The sequence below is a fragment of the Littorina saxatilis genome, linkage group LG6 (assembly GCF_037325665.1).
Source record: "Littorina saxatilis isolate snail1 linkage group LG6, US_GU_Lsax_2.0, whole genome shotgun sequence".
NCBI classification, from domain to species: domain Eukaryota; kingdom Metazoa; phylum Mollusca; class Gastropoda; order Littorinimorpha; family Littorinidae; genus Littorina; species Littorina saxatilis.
Genome location: NC_090250.1, coordinates 42,980,693 through 42,996,652, shown reverse-complemented (window position 1 = coordinate 42,996,652; position 15,960 = coordinate 42,980,693). Strand labels below are relative to the sequence as shown.

At 44.3% G+C, this 15,960-nt stretch overlaps 1 protein-coding gene across 1 annotated transcript in view; it reads right to left on the bottom strand.

Annotated features, from left to right (window-relative positions):
* LOC138969266 (uncharacterized) overlaps positions 1-2,815 on the bottom strand; it is an 11,168-nt gene extending 8,353 nt beyond the window's left edge. The window contains exon 1 of the mRNA XM_070342012.1: positions 2,672-2,815. The gene's annotated coding sequence lies outside the window, so the exon portion shown is untranslated. The remainder of the gene's footprint in view (positions 1-2,671) is intronic.
* Between the last annotated feature and the right edge of the window lie 13,145 nt (positions 2,816-15,960).

Sequence of the window (15,960 nt, the reverse complement as noted above, 5' to 3'; positions counted from 1 at the left end):
GGTCCCTTCGTGTATTGGGGTATGCACGTTAAAGATCCCACGATTGACAAAAGGGTCTTTCCTGGCAAAATTGTATAGGCGTAGATAAAAATGTCTACCAAAATACCCGTGTGACTTGGAATAAAAGGCCGTGAAAGGTGGATGCGTGAAAGGTGCAGCGCCTATAGGCTGTTGATCTACTGGCCGATGTGAATGCGTGATATATTGTGTAAAAAATTCCATCTCACACGGCATACGCGCTTTGAACTTCGGATAAGGCGCTATATAAACACCCGTTATTATTATTTAAGTTATTGAGACATCCCAGTGCACTGAGTTCAATAATTATTTTCGAGATTTGCTCTATAAATCCCTTAGTGCACTGGGATTGTTTCAATAACGATATTGTCAGTACCGCCAGAGAAAAAAGAAGATTCAAAACGCACATTTTGCAACGCGCAGTTGAATAGGCGTAACTGTGTGGTCAGGTTTGTGTCATTGGATCTACTTTTGTGTGGGCTGTCTCAAGTGTGTCGTGCTTTCGTCACACGCAAACTCTTGTTTTAATTTCTGTTGGTAAATTCCAGTGTAGCGTTAAGCTAAAAAGTGATGATCTTTCATAGAGACCTCATTTAAACTCGGAGAAAGGACTGTGCTCTTCGTTCTTTGCGATTCGAAACCTTCCTCGAGCTTCGACAGATTGACTGTGCAGAGTTTTGCCCCTTGCAAAGATCGACTGAAAGCACATTTCAAAATAAATGTGGCATGTTTCTCGTGTGGTATCTTCACTCATCGGGGAGTCTGGTACTAAATATGAACGGTAAGAATGCTCTGAACCCTACACGTATTATATCCCCATCGTTTTATCGTTCACATTTGCCCAACATGTTAATTTGCTGAGCGGGATTTATGTCGTCTGCTACTGCACTGAGTCTCATTTCAAAAACAAAAATTGCTCGTCACGTTGCACTGAGTCTGCACGCATGAGGCAGGCTGGTAATAAGTCTTATATATGGTAAGAACGTTCTAAACCCTACACGTTTTCGATTCCGATTGTTCTTGCCTTGAAATAATAATTCGGAAAACATTCATTTACTGAACAGATGCAGTCGTATTTCAGTGTAGTCTGCTACGTGCTGATCTAGCTGCTACCGTCTCTGCTGCTACGTTATCGGAATAACACTTGTGTTTTCTGTTAGCTGCTGGGAATTGTATACTAACTCATCATTTGGTAATGTGTACAATAAACTACATGCCACTAACATGGCATAATTATTAGAGGAATCTTCGCAAGTCGAAACTGAAAAATTAGACACAGCGGGTTCTATTTTTAGATCAGTGGCAACTGTGGCACAGGCACATGCAATCTGTCAGAAAAAAAAAACCATCTTCTGATTTTTCTTTTTTCAAACTTTCAAAACTTCGAATTGTACTGATCTTGTCTTGATGAAAAAATAATTATTTTATGATTTAAGAATGTTTGTGTAACAAGCTGTCAATTTATTATTTAGATTTCAAAAGTTATGTCTAGCGCCAAAACGCACCACGGTCCGATTGTCTCTGACACAATCCGCAAAATTAATTCTTTGAAAATTGCTCGCTCTTTACGTAGGGCACATAGGATGTTCCAGTTTGGTGAGCGTTCAAATGGTAGGGTGGTTGTACTGTGTGTAAAAGCCTGACAGTATCTGTGATGGTTTACGGGAGGCTTACTGTGCCTTTAAGGGAAGGCTTTCTGCAGTTAAACGTCACCAAACGAGCAAAGACAGCGTTTTAATGTTTTCGTTTAAAGTGTTGGTATTAACTAGTTGTAACTTTATTCTAGGGCTATAGAATTCAATTATACTATTCAATTGTATTTTTTTTGTTCAAAGTTACCATAACAATCGTATTCAGAACAGAAAATAAAGGGACAAAACAAAAAGAAAAAACAAAAAGAAAAAATACCAGACATATCAAACATCACAATAATAACAAGATCGCTGACACATTTGTATCCGTTTCAACTGTGTTGAAATTCTGCAATTTAAAACTCATCCGGAGTTTTGTGCAAACGAAACAGAAAGCTTTCATTACAATGTTTTATATTAAGACAACAAACATCAACACACACACACACACACACACACACACACACACACACACACACACACACACACACACACACACACACACACACACACAATACTACAAAGCAAACATTAACCGACAAAACTCAAGTAACAATAGCACATGGTTTGCTGAACTGTGTCCTATAACACTGTATTGAAAGATAGCTTCACAACTCAAAACTCTTAAATTGTGTTCGTTTTCTTCAAAAAGGAGCAAAATAATTCCATTTTTCTCTTGTCCGAAGTTTATGCTTTCCCAAACTATAACTAAAACTTTCATTAACTTTTGAGTTAAGAATGTTTAAAGTGAAATAACAACATGAACAACAGACACGTTCATTTCCTTCAGTTTGTTCTGTTTTTAATTTTCCTCCTTTCATGTGTCCGTTTAAACAGCTGTTTGTTCATTCAAAATACTCTTGATTAAAAGAACGATAAAACAAAGTATTTATTAAAATCTAACATTGAACTTTTCACACAAAAGACTTTATTGTGTTTTAGATTTTGAAAATCACTTATTACTGATTCGAATGAAATCTAAGCCAGAGCATCCGAAGCCTTCTCGATCTCGTAAAACCTACCTCACAAAACTCCTGCTAATCACAGGATCTCCCCCAGCAACTTGTGGTGTTTTCACGAGTTTACCGACATTTATATACACCTACATCCGTATTCCAGCTGTGAAAGCTGATAAATATGTTGTGTATCTATTCAAATTAAAATCTTGCCCTGCCGTATGAGTAAGCTAAGAGGTGCATGAATGAACGTGACTTCGTGAGTCAGAGGGGTGGGGCAGAGTGGGGAAGAGAGAGAGAGAGAGAGAGAGAGAGAGAGAGAGAGTGTGTGTGTATGTGTGTGTATATGTGTGTGTGTGTGTGTGTGTGTGTGTGTGTGTGTATGTGTGTGTGTGTATGTATATATATATATATATATATATATATATATATATATATATATATATATATATATATATATATATATCTATATATATATATATACGACTTGTGTCTGTGTGTGTGTCTGTTCGCCATGCACGGCATAAGTTCTCGATGGATCTGCTTCAAATTTGGTGGGCATATTCAGCAAGACCCCGGACACAACCTGGTCGATGAGAATTTTCAACACGTGCTCTCAGCGCGCAGCGCTGAACCGATTTTGGTTTTTCTGTTCATTTCACCATTCCCAGTAACTCTTCCTTATCTTCTCCAGTGTTTTGCGTTTATCTCCCTTCCTTCGTGTGGCGTCAATCCATATTCCCGTTAGTACGTTACTATTTTTAGAAGGTCACTGCACGTTACTATTTTTAGAAGATCTCCAGTGTTTTGCGCGTTTATCTTATCTTCCTTCCTTCGTGTGGCCTCAATCCATATTCCCGTTAGTACGTTACTATTTTTAGAAGGTCACTGCACGTTACTATTTTTAGAAGGTCTCCAGTGTTTTGCGCGTTTATCTCCTTTCCTTCGTGCGCCGGCGAAGCCGGCGTACACCCGGCAAAGCCGGGTCCCAGGCGCAGCCTTGTATTCGGCTCTACTTCTTCCCGGCGAAGCCGGTACCCGGCGAAGCGGGTAATCATCTAGTATATATAATTACCCGCTTCGCCGGGAAGAAGTAGAGCCGAATTTCATTTCATTTCATTTCATTTTCATTACTTTATTGTCACATCGCTGGGAAATTCGGGTCGCTTCCTCCCAGTGGAAAGCTAGCAGCAACGGAGTCGCGCTACCCAGGTGTCTGCGTGTTTAGGTGTATTCAGCCACCTGCACTTATGGCAGAATGACCAAGGTCTTTTACGTGCCATTGTGATGACACGGGGGTGGGACATGGCTTCCGTCTCTGGGTCTGCACATAAAGTTGACCCGTGTCCGTCCCGGCCCGAATTCGATCCTGCGACCTTCCGATCACAAGTCCAGTGCTCTACCAATTGAGCTACCGGGCTGCGCCTGGGACCCCGCTTTGCCGGGTGTACGCCCGAAGGAAAGGAGATAAACGCGCAAAACACTGGAGACCTTCTAAAAATAGTAACGTGCAGTGACCTTCTAAAAATAGTAACGGAATGGGAATATCCGCGCGCCATACGAAGGAAGGGAGGTAAACGCTGAAAACACTGGAGAAGATAAGGAAGAGTTACTGGTAGTGGATCCAGACAAAAAAAAACCAAAATCGGTTCAGCGCTGCGCGCTGAGAGCACGTGTTGAAATATCTCATCGACCAGGTTGTGTCCCGGGTGTACCTGAATATGGCCACCAAATTTGAAACAGATCCATCGAGAACCTTGGCCGCGCATCGCGAACAGACACACACACAGACACAAGTCGTATATATATATAGATGTGTGTGTGTGTGTGTGTGTGTGTGTGTGTGTGTGTGTTTGTGTGTGTGTGTGTGTGTGTGTGCGCGCGCGTGTGTGTGTGTGTTTGTGTGTGCGTGTGTGTGTGTGTGGGTGTGTGCGCGCGTGTGCGTGTCTGGGTGTGTCTTTGTGAGTGTGTGTGTGTGTGAGACGTAAGACGTGTGTGTGTGTGTGTGTGTGTGTGTGTGTGTGTGTGTGTGTGTGTGTGTGTGTGTGTGTGTGTGTGTGTGTGTGTGTAAACGAGACTTCGTGAGGCAGAGGGGTGGGGTGAAGTGGGGAAGGGAGCTCGAGAAGAGAGAGTGTGTGTTGTATGTATGTATGTATATGTGTGTGTGTGTGTGTGTGTGTGTGTGTGTGTGTGTGTGTGTGTGTGTCTGTGTCTGTGTCCGTGCGTGTGAGTGTACGTGTGTGCGCGTGCGAGTATTTTTGTGTGTGCATGTGTGCGTGCGTGCGTGCGTGCGTGCATGCATGTGTGTGTGTGTGTGGGTATGTGAGTATGTGGTTGTGTGTATGTGTGTGTGTGTGTGCGTGTGTGTGCGTGCGTGCGCATGCGAGCGTGTGTGTGTGTGTGTGTGTGTGTGTGTGTGTGTGTGTTTTTGTGCTTCAGTTGTTTACCAAAGCACCTGTGTAGCTCGCGGGAAAGGGGTATTTTAAAAAAAAATTAGCCTAGGTGTGGTTTCCTAAGCAGGCAAAAGCGACCCTCTTTTTTTTTTTAGCTATAAAGTGCATTTTACGGATCAGAAACTGTGTCAATGGGTACCGCACAGTAGGTTACAAAAACACTGCACCCCATTTTAATGTGAGCAAAACAAAAGCCAGTCCAATAAACGCTTTCTTGTAGCATCTAATTCTGACAAACTACAATAAAGCATACCAAGGGGGTTGGTTTAAGCGTGTCGTGATCGCTACATAAAAATCTGCTTTCCATGTAATTCCGGTTCGCAAAGGTGCTTCTTAATCCCGCCGTTTTATTCTGTTATGGCAATCTTCTTCGTCCACTTTTTGTGTGATAGAAACACTTAGTTCGGTGAATCTTGTCTGGGATTTGTACAACTCTAGGGGGTAAGCCTCGTGCAATGAGTGTGTACGTGCCTGTGAGGCTTAATGTGTCGGGCCCGAATTTCTTCCTGGTGGAAGTCTGTCTATCTGCGTACATTTTAAAGATATGTACACCAACAACATGTTTGGACAACGTTTACCTTATATGGACCTAAACATGTCTTTATTGGTTTGCACTCCTTTACCGTTAAGAATTCTATCCTGACGAATTCTGTTCTGAAGATGAATTATCATGATCATCATGATCATCATCATGATCGTGATTATGATCATCATGATCATCATGATGATGATCATGATCATCATGATCATCATCATCTCATCATCGTGATTATGATCATCATGATCATCATGATCACCATGATGATGATGATGATGATGATGATGATGATGATGATGATGATCATCATCATCATCATCATCATCATCATCATCATCATCATCATCATCATCATCATCATCAGTCCCCTGACTGGAACAGTCATTGGGAGGACGTGAGGGAAGAAGAGGCAGAGACTGCATACATCCAAGCTGTTCTGTTGTGGGCCGACGACAGGTCAGGAAAGCTCATCTCCTTCAGTTCTTTGACGTTGTCGGCCCATTTCTTCCGTTGTCTTCTGCGTCCTCGTCCTCCTTCGACGGTGCCGTGCAGTAGGGTGTTGTGCCTGGTGACGTGGCCAAACCACACCAACTTCATGGAACTTAAATTAATTAGCGCTGTCCTTAAAGCAGGAGTTGCCAGTGCTGCACGTCACCTGAGCGCATTGACCCAAGGTCAGTTCCCAAAATAAAGACTAACGTTGCCGTAGGGTAGGTCCAGGGCTCCCGATAGAGCGCGTCCCTGCGTCCTATACGCACTAGAAGCCGAAAACACGTACTAGAAATGTATGGAGGGGGTCCCGGGACGCACAAGACTTTGAAAGAGTGGGTCCTGGATTGTCATGTCCACCTAAAATATTTCAAGGAAGAATATCGTTCACAGTACACAATACGTGACCACATTGTTTTATAAATACACTGGGACTGTTCGGCTTTTGTACCCTTAGGACCCTCTAACAATTTACTGTGGGGGTCCATGGACCCTCTAAAAATTGAAAGTGGAGGGGCGTCCGTGGGGAGCAACTCTAGGGGGTACTTGTCTGGGTTCGGTGCAGTGTAAATGTATAGTGATCTGATCGCCTTTGGCATTTCTGACTATATCACTACAGTACTGTTTCCTACTTGAGAAGTCTTTCTTTGGGGGGAAAAAAAGGTTATTGCGGAAGAAGTCAAATGATGGAGCAGTGACGTTGAAAGTCGTCTGGGTTTCAGGCGTTTGCGTAAGACTTTATATTTATGTAAGTTGGGCAAAGAAGAGACTGCGCACTTACAGAGCTTTGAACTGTTTTATTGCCAATACAAACTCGTGATTAGTGTGATAATGATATTACTGGAAACACGTGTGGCAATGACCAAGTCGTAATCGTAACTTCTGCAGGCTATTCTACTTTCAGAAGCGACAACACACCTGCATTCCTCTTTGTGGTTGTAACAAATACAGGTCACCCCCCACACACACACACACACACACACACACACACACACACACACACACACACACACACGTTTTAACACATTCATGATGCCATTTTAATGTCTCCAGATAAATAGTTTTAAAGAGCGGTCGCAAACGCAAAATTCAATGTCAAACAAACAACATTATATACTAATGGCCGATACATTCGTGCTAGCTTCTCTCGCTTCGAATGTTCAACAAATGTAACGTGTTTTTAGTTGTGTTTTTTTAACACAAGCTTTTCGGTCGTTAATTAGCAAAGTTTATTCTTTGGAGTGGAAGAATTAAGCAAACAAAATATGCATCCAATGATGATACTTACGATACAAACACAACTCCAATCTATACAAGTTGCGCGGTTAGAATCTGAAGGGTTTTTGGGTCTCCTTTTTCTGTCTTTCGCTCTTATTTGTTATTTCGGTTGTTCTTGTAAGGTGTGCTTGCCCTTGAGTAGCTGTAAGATTCTGTGATGGCTTATATAAATTCTGGAGGATGTAACTTTGGTGCTATAAAGAACCGACGCGCTCACAAAACAAAACGAACACTAGAATTGGAAAATTAATTAAAGTTTATTGTGAATATGTCGATGTCATAGTAATTCAGAATCAGCTCATAATATCAATATATAAAAGGCTAAACATAAATCTATGGAGAGGCTAAGTAACCTATATCGGAGCGTGGCGGAAAAACTAATCTAAGTTTAGAAAGTGAATTAAAGCTAAAATGTGAAGTAGAAAGGACTAGCTTGAGTGAGAGTGTAGAACAGTAGAGTGTGAAGCGTGGAGCATGGAGCGAGAAGCGCGGAGCGAGAAGCGAGAAGCGTGAAGCGAGAAGCGCGGAGCGGTGGAAACTGATAGAAAGAAAAAACTAAACTTAGAATTCGAAACATCAAACTAAACATCAAAGGTGTCCTAAAAACATAAACATCAAAGATGGACGACAAAATGGCGGCCGAAACAAGATGGAGGCAAATCAATAAAAAATCACCAAGACAAAAATATGTTAGAAAAACCCTACATAGAATAAACGTAGGACACAGAAACGGAAAGAAGACAAAGAAACGGACAGAAGACACAGAGACGGAAAGCAGACACAGAAACGGACAGAAGACAAAGAAACGGACAGAAGACACAGAAACGGACAGAAGACAAAGAAACGGACAGAAGACACAACAAACATAGATTCGAAACGAAAATTACACGAATTCGGTAAATAAAAGAAACATAGTCAGAAATGGATACTCGCCTTTGACAGCATCAATAATCTAAAACAGACTCAAGGCGAGCAACTGAACCTGAACTACAAAATAACTTAAAACAAAACTGGAGGCTGGCAGAAAACACTGGGCCCCGGAACAGAGCAAAAAAATCTATCTATCCTAAAACATCTTGTTCCGTGAACGGCTTCCCAGTAAGTGACGACGAATACAGGCTATCCACCACAGAGGTGAACTAAAAATACTGCGCGTTACTACAATATTACTGTTGCAAAACATGCGTCCCGTGCTCTCCGGGGAAAACTCCATAGGCTGTCCAGCGTGAGCCATACAGGCACATGAAATTAATATCAGAAAAACGCCGGCCACACTACCTTGTTTATAAATTAGTTCGTTACAATATTTAACGTCATTAAAACAAAACAAAGTTCGTACCAGGACGCTCATACTTAATAAAGAAAACTAGAGGATAAAGAGCGAGCTAGACCCGCACGCGAACCTACAGAGGTGGCTGCAAAATGGGAACAAATAGGGACAAAAGTGAAATAAGATAATAAAAGTGAAAGAACAAAAAGGGGAAGCCACCACCACGGAAAGTCGCATGCGAGTCAAGCTAGAAGCAAGACTAAAAAACACAAGCAAAACAAAAAGAATCTAAATACACAGAAGGCTCCTTAGCAGGGGCATTCACATTCCCCCCTCGAAGACATCTTAGTCTTTACAAAAGTCGACATAAAAAATCAACAAAAATCATCGAATACATGCGTGGTTCAAAAACAAAATCCGAAACATTACAGAATCCTTTTGGCATTATCCAAAACGTAGCTGTTCGAAACGCACTCTCATACGTGGTTCAAAATACAAAAAAATCCGAAACGTTACAGAATCCTTTCGGCATTATCCAAAACGTAGCTGTTCGAAACGCACTCTCAATGAGTCTCAATCTAAAAAATCACACGTGTTCTTTCAACAAATGTAACATCATATTTCGTCGGTCCGTCACTGTCAACATATCGTGTCAACATTATTCTTACACCTTTACATAACCCGCAACTCAGTATGAAAGACTGTAGTCGCAACCTACAAAATACAAAAGAAAAACATCTTCAGTCGTCTTAATCATAAGCACAGGCATCCGCACGCGGGAAGGACTAAACAAACCGATTCATTAAGCGCTTGCCTCTGTCAAGAGCTTTCGTTCCAAAATGCGGAACCAAAAACATATATACAAAAGGAGAGAAACCACAAAGTCACAAAAAATATTTGCATTAAGACGAAATTTTCTCCCCAAATCAAAACAGCGCCACCTGTCAAAAAGGCGAACGGATTACGTCAGACCAAAACATGCACAAACGGTCTGTCGAAAACAGTAAACAGTTCACTGGGAAAGTCATTGAGTGTCCGGGTCTGCCTTCACCAGCACGGTCAGCTTAGAGATGGGGCGCCAGTAGTAGAAAGTGGAATGGCTCGTCTTCGAGGTGACCTTGACAGTCTTGAGCTTGCAGGTTCTCACGAGTCCATCGTCGCTGGGGCGAACCTCCGTCACGAGTCCAAGAGGCCAATCTGCTCTGCATACGGCTTCGTCACGTAGCACGACGACATCTCCGACAGCAACGTTTCGTTTGGGAAGAAGCCACTTTCTTCTTCGTCGTGGTCGTCTTCGTTGTGGTCTTCTTTGTACTAGTCTTCTTTGTACTGGTCTTCTTCGTCGTGGTCTTCTTCGTCGTTGTCTTCTTCGTCGTTGTCTTCTTCGTTGTGGTCTGCTCAAAATCCTTTCCATGGCATGGAGGGGGTCGGAGATGCTGGGTTCGGCGAGTGTCGTGCGGTATACGGAAGCGACTGATTCACCTTCGTACTCGCTGGGACAATGTTCTGTTAGAGACACGTGCATCACGTCATGGACAGACTGTTTTGGCGACACTTGTCCCAGTATCGTCCAACCCAACGGTGTGAGAACGGCGTATGGGTCTCCCTTGATGACTCTCTCTGGCATGAACAGCTCTGCATGATCGTAGCCAATCAACAACCCGGGAGTGCAGCCTTCGAGCAACGGGGGAATCTCGCTGGCAATATGACTCAAATGCTTGATGTTACGAGCGGTTTTTGATGTTGGTATGTTCTCAGTGTCATTGGTGAGATGGTCCGTCGTGTAGAGCGTTTTCAGGTTGTGGGAAACATTGGAGTTGAGGGCCTTAACACACAATCCGGTCACTCTCTGACATTCGATATGAGTGTTCTGAGAAGTCATAGTGTTCAGCCTCAATGACGCTGGCTCAGAATGAGTGTTCAGCTTGTCACTCAAAGATTCAGTAACGAAGGAGATGCAAGACATGGTGTCAAGCAGCGCGTATGTCGTATGCTCTACCGTGGGATTCTCTTTCGTCGAAACTCTGACCGGAACAATCATGGTAGCTCTGACTGGTCTGTCTGACTTGTTGGTCGTCGCGAATGCTGATCCAGAGGCAGAAACACGGGCATCTTGACTGATACAGACAAACCTTGAAGAATTTGGCGGTCCCTGGGCATTCCGTTGCTGATTGGGAATCTTCTTCCTGTAGCTAGGCGCTCCATGCAGCATAGTGAGATGTGGGCCTTGGCACTTGTCGCATATCGCCCTGGTAGTGCAGTCTACACTTCTATGGTCAGTCTTTCTGGCACAGGAAAAGCACAAGGACGTTTCGTACATGAAGTGTTTCCTGTCCTCAACGGGAATCTCATCGAACCTCTGGCATCTGAGTAGAGGATGAGAAGAAGAGCTGGTCGGAAAACGAACGGTACAAAAGGGACAGACTTCGTCGCAGTTCGTACTCAGGACAGTTTTAGCGTGGTGCTGACATCTGTCACACTCTTGACATGCAGATGTAGTAGAACAATCCGTACTGTACGATGTTTTCTTGGGGACTGCTGAACTGGCGGTCTGTGAGGTGGAAGAGGCGGCAGATTTGCTGGAGGAGAAAAGGGGCTCGCAAAGGATGTCTGCCTCTGTCTTGATGAAAGCTGACAACTCCTCAAAGGTAGGGTAGCGTTTCTTCTCGTTCTTGGTCTTGTTTACTTTCCGCACCCAGTTTCTCACCAACCAATCTGGAAGCTTGCTCATGAGTGTCTTGTGATAGGCTTGGTCTTCCAGATTCTGTAGCTGGCCTATCACTCGGCTCGCCACAAGGCATTGTCCAAGAAAGTCCGAGAAGGCGCGGAGGGCTTGTCCATCTTTGGGTTTGATTACCGGCCATGCATCTAGTTTCTCTCGGAAGGCTCTGGCAACGACGAAAGAACTGCCGAACCTTTCCTCCAACGTCTGAAGGGCCTGCTGATAGGCCTGGGCATCCCTGATCAGAAAGAGTCCCTTGACCGCATCCTTCGCCGGACCGTCCAAGTACTTCTCCAAGTAGAGGAGCTTTTCCTCTGCAGAAACGCCCTGCCGCTCAATCAAAAGAGTGAATGAGGACCTCCAGAGAGGGTACGTCAATGGATCTCCTGAAAACGTAGTGGGCTCCTGCGTCGGTAACCTGTTGATCAGGAGAGCCTCAGCTAGAGTACGAGCTAGGGCAGAACCCTCGGAGAGCGCTGGCTGGCCTTGCATCTGAGGAAGGTATGCATCTTGCCCGTAGTAGACGTCTGAAGGGCTCGTGACCGGAGCCTCTTGAAAACCATGCTGTGTATAGTCAGTGTCAGGAGCAAAGCTAGCAGCGTGGTCATATTGCGGCGTTTGCATGGGAGGATGCATGACAGAAGGCCCATATGCAAAGCTTGGCACATAGGTCGGAGACTCTCGGGAGGTCATGGCAGGAAAAGGACCAGGGAAAGGCCCGGGAAAAGGTCTCGCTGATGGATTGAGGGATTTGTGAGGGAAACGGGAAGGCGCGTAGATCTGGCGAGGACGATCTTCGTGGCTTGGAATCTCAGCTTTGACAAACTGAGGCCGAAAGGAGGTCGCGAATTGGCCTCCGACTCTTGTCGTCATCGTGGTGGCTGTAGTCATCGTCGTAGTGGTAGGAGCCGTGGCTGTGACCGCTGCTGGAAGTGGGTGAAAAGCGGAGACAGGTTGGGCAAGGGTCCTGGAGATGCCTCGAAGAGTGTCGCGGATATCCTCGGCGGCCGACTGGAGATGCGAAGGGGCATAAGCCCTGACCTCCGTGGGCTGCTGAAGTGGCGGGAGTCCAGGCTTGGCTGCCGCAGGCTGATGTTGCCCAGAGACGAGGGTGTTGGCTGCCGGCTGGTGACGCGGGCGGGCGTAGGTGTCGGCTGTCGCAGGCTTATATGTATCTTGTGTGTGCTGTGTGTGCCTATCGTACCCTACCGCCACATCTCCTATGCTCTCTATGTGTGTACCTACATGCAGGGTGCTGTGAGTGCCTAGGTACCTATCAATGGGGCTGTCACGAGGTAGTTGGGGCATGAATCTTTCTCTAGCCCTTTGCTGGTCTTCTATGTCAGTTTTAAGGATCTTAAAAACGTCATGCTCTTCTTGCATCTTGCCTTCTCTCTCCACCCTCTCAAGTGCAGTCTTAACTTCCTTTTCTTTTTTCTTCAAAGCTAACCTTTCATCTTGAGCTTCTCTCTCTAAACGAGCACACTCTCTTTCCAACTCTCTTTCCATCTCTGCCTTCTTCTCAGCAGCCAAAGCTATAGACCTTTCCAACTCTCTTTCCAACTCTGCCTTCTTCTCTGCCTTCTTCTCTGCCGCCAAAGCTTTAGACCTAGAAGCCTTCTCCTCTAAAAGCAAAAGAGTTTCTTCTTGTCTGGCCCTTTCATCTGCGACCATTTGCTGGGACCTAAATCTTGCTGCGCTAACCGCCAAAGAAGCATCTAGAGAAACCTCTCTAGCACCTCCAGAAGCGACTGTGGAAGTCAAGTCCGAGCTGGAGGCGTACGGGTCTAACTTGGGAAAGAGACTGCGGTATTGTTCGTTGAGCGTCTCCGTTTGCATGTGCATATCGCTCAGATCCTCTTCTATAGCTACATCACTTTCAGCCACTTGACAAAGCCTCGAGTTCGCTACATTCAGCTCGTTTAGGCGCTCACAGAGGAGAATCTTATGAACTTTAAGGACTCTCCTTTTGTCTGGTGTTTCCCTAAAAGCTGTGCACAACTCGCTGATCGTATTCTTATGAGCTCGGCTTATGGCCCAGTACTTGTCTGACAGTTCCCTAACCTCAGCATTAAGTCTAGCCCTAACAATGGCGGGGCCTCTTTCTTCTCTACTTCGTTGAGCGAGATGCTCTGCACTTGCAGCCTGTTGGGAGGGCTCAGTTCCTAAACCTTCCTGTGTAGGAGAATGTTCAGCTTGAGAGGGAAAGTTATCTGAATTCAAAGTGTCTTGGGTCTGAGTGGGTTCAGCTAGAGACTCTCCCTGAGCGCCATCACGGTCGCCTTCATTCTTACGACTATCAGTGTCCGAAGCAAAATGTTCATCCCTTTCTAACTTCAAAGTGTAAGGGGATAGCTCGGCACCCTCATGAGAAGGTAATTTCTCATCCATACTTTAAGTCAAGTGAAAACGTAGAGGTTAACAAAGACTTGCGAAATATAGAGAAGCAAAATTCAAAACGGCACACCTCGGGTCACTCACTAGAGGGGAAGAAAATACGAAGTACGAAGTGTGCAATGCTATGGTCAACAAACCTAAAATAATGCCTAAGTTGCTCTGCTCTGGGCCCGACAAAATAAATTAAAAAATTGTTCGCTAACACAGTTCCTTTAAGACAAAAGGTTCATGATCTCTTCACAAGATTCGTAAGGATAAGAAGTTCAAAAGTCAGTGGCCCTAATCACAGGCCTACAAAAGTTCATAAAGTTCTTTGTCGAAAACAATCCAAAATGTTCCAAAAAATATCAGAGTTTCCACTGTGCTTGCCCTTGAGTAGCTGTAAGATTCTGTGATGGCTTATATAAATTCTGGAGGATGTAATTTTGGTGCTATAAAGAACCGACGCGCTCACAAAACAAAACGAACACTAGAATTGGAAAATTAATTAAAGTTTATTGTGAATATGTCGATGTCATAGTAATTCAGAATCAGCTCATAATATCAATATATAAAAGGCTAAACATAAATCTATGGAGAGGCTAAGTAACCTATATCGGAGCGTGGCGGAAAAACTAATCTAAGTTTAGAAAGTGAATTAAAGCTAAAATGTGAAGTAGAAAGGACTAGCTTGAGTGAGAGTGTAGAACAGTAGAGTGTGAAGCGTGGAGCATGGAGCGAGAAGCGCGGAGCGAGAAGCGAGAAGCGTGAAGCGAGAAGCGCGGAGCGGTGGAAACTGATAGAAAAGAAAAAACTAAACTTAGAATTCGAAACATCAAACTAAACATCAAAGGTGGACGACAAAATGGCGGCCGAAACAAGATGGCGGCAAATCAATAAAAAATCACCAAGACAAAAATATGTTAGAAAAACCCTACATAGAATAAACGTAGGACACAGAAACGGAAAGAAGACAAAGAAACGGACAGAAGACACAGAGACGGAAAGAAGACACAGAAACGGACAGAAGACAAAGAAACGGACAGAAGACACAGAAACGGACAGAAGACAAAGAAACGGACAGAAGACACAACAAACATAGATTCGAAACGAAAATTACACGAATTCGGTAAATAAAAGAAACATAGTCAGAAATGGATACTCGCCTTTGACAGCATCAATAATCTAAAACAGACTCAAGGCGAGCAACTGAACCTGAACTACAAAATAACTTAAAACAAAACTGGAGGCTGGCAGAAAACACTGGGCCCCGGAACAGAGCAAAAAAATCTATCTATCCTAAAACATCTTGTTCCGTGAACGGCTTCCCAGTAAGTGACGACGAATACAGGCTATCCACCACAGAGGTGAACTAAAAATACTGCGCGTTACTACAATATTACTGTTGCAAAACATGCGTCCCGTGCTCTCCGGGGAAAACTCCATAGGCTGTCCAGCGTGAGCCATACAGGCACATGAAATTAATATCAGAAAAACGCCGGCCACACTACCTTGTTTATAAATTAGTTCGTTACAATATTTAACGTCATTAAAACAAAACAAAGTTCGTACCAGGACGCTCATACTTAATAAAGAAAACTAGAGGATAAAGAGCGAGCTAGACCCGCACGCGAACCTACAGAGGTGGCTGCAAAATGGGAACAAATAGGGACAAAAGTGAAATAAGATAATAAAAGTGAAAGAACAAAAAGGGGAAGCCACCACCACGGAAAGTCGCATGCGAGTCAAGCTAGAAGCAAGACTAAAAAACACAAGCAAAACAAAAAGAATCTAAATTTTGAGTGAGCGATGTTCAGCGCCTTACCAGCAGCTTTTCTTCGTCTCCACACTTTGTTCAATTAACTAGTATTTTAGTCATTCTTAACCATCCAAGGATCTATGTGTTTGGACCGGTGTCTGCGTCTTCTTCTCCTTTTCAATCGGATATAAGTTTTGAGTGTTTTTGCTATGCTGATCGCCGTCTACAAGTGTCTGTTTGCCGCGGCCTCTCTGTCGGCCATTGTGTTGACGCGGTGTGACAGTGACAGTAGGCCTGTCCACTCGACAGCCATGCTTGTGAACGTCGCTGAGTGTTGTGCAGTGGCACTGACCACCGGGCCCCGACCCTATGCGTCGCTACGGTTGTCTCCGGTTGTGCTTCAGCGGTGCCGACAGCTTGGAATAGTTCCTGGAAAAACGGTGAGAGGGGTACGGGCCGGTAGCAGACGA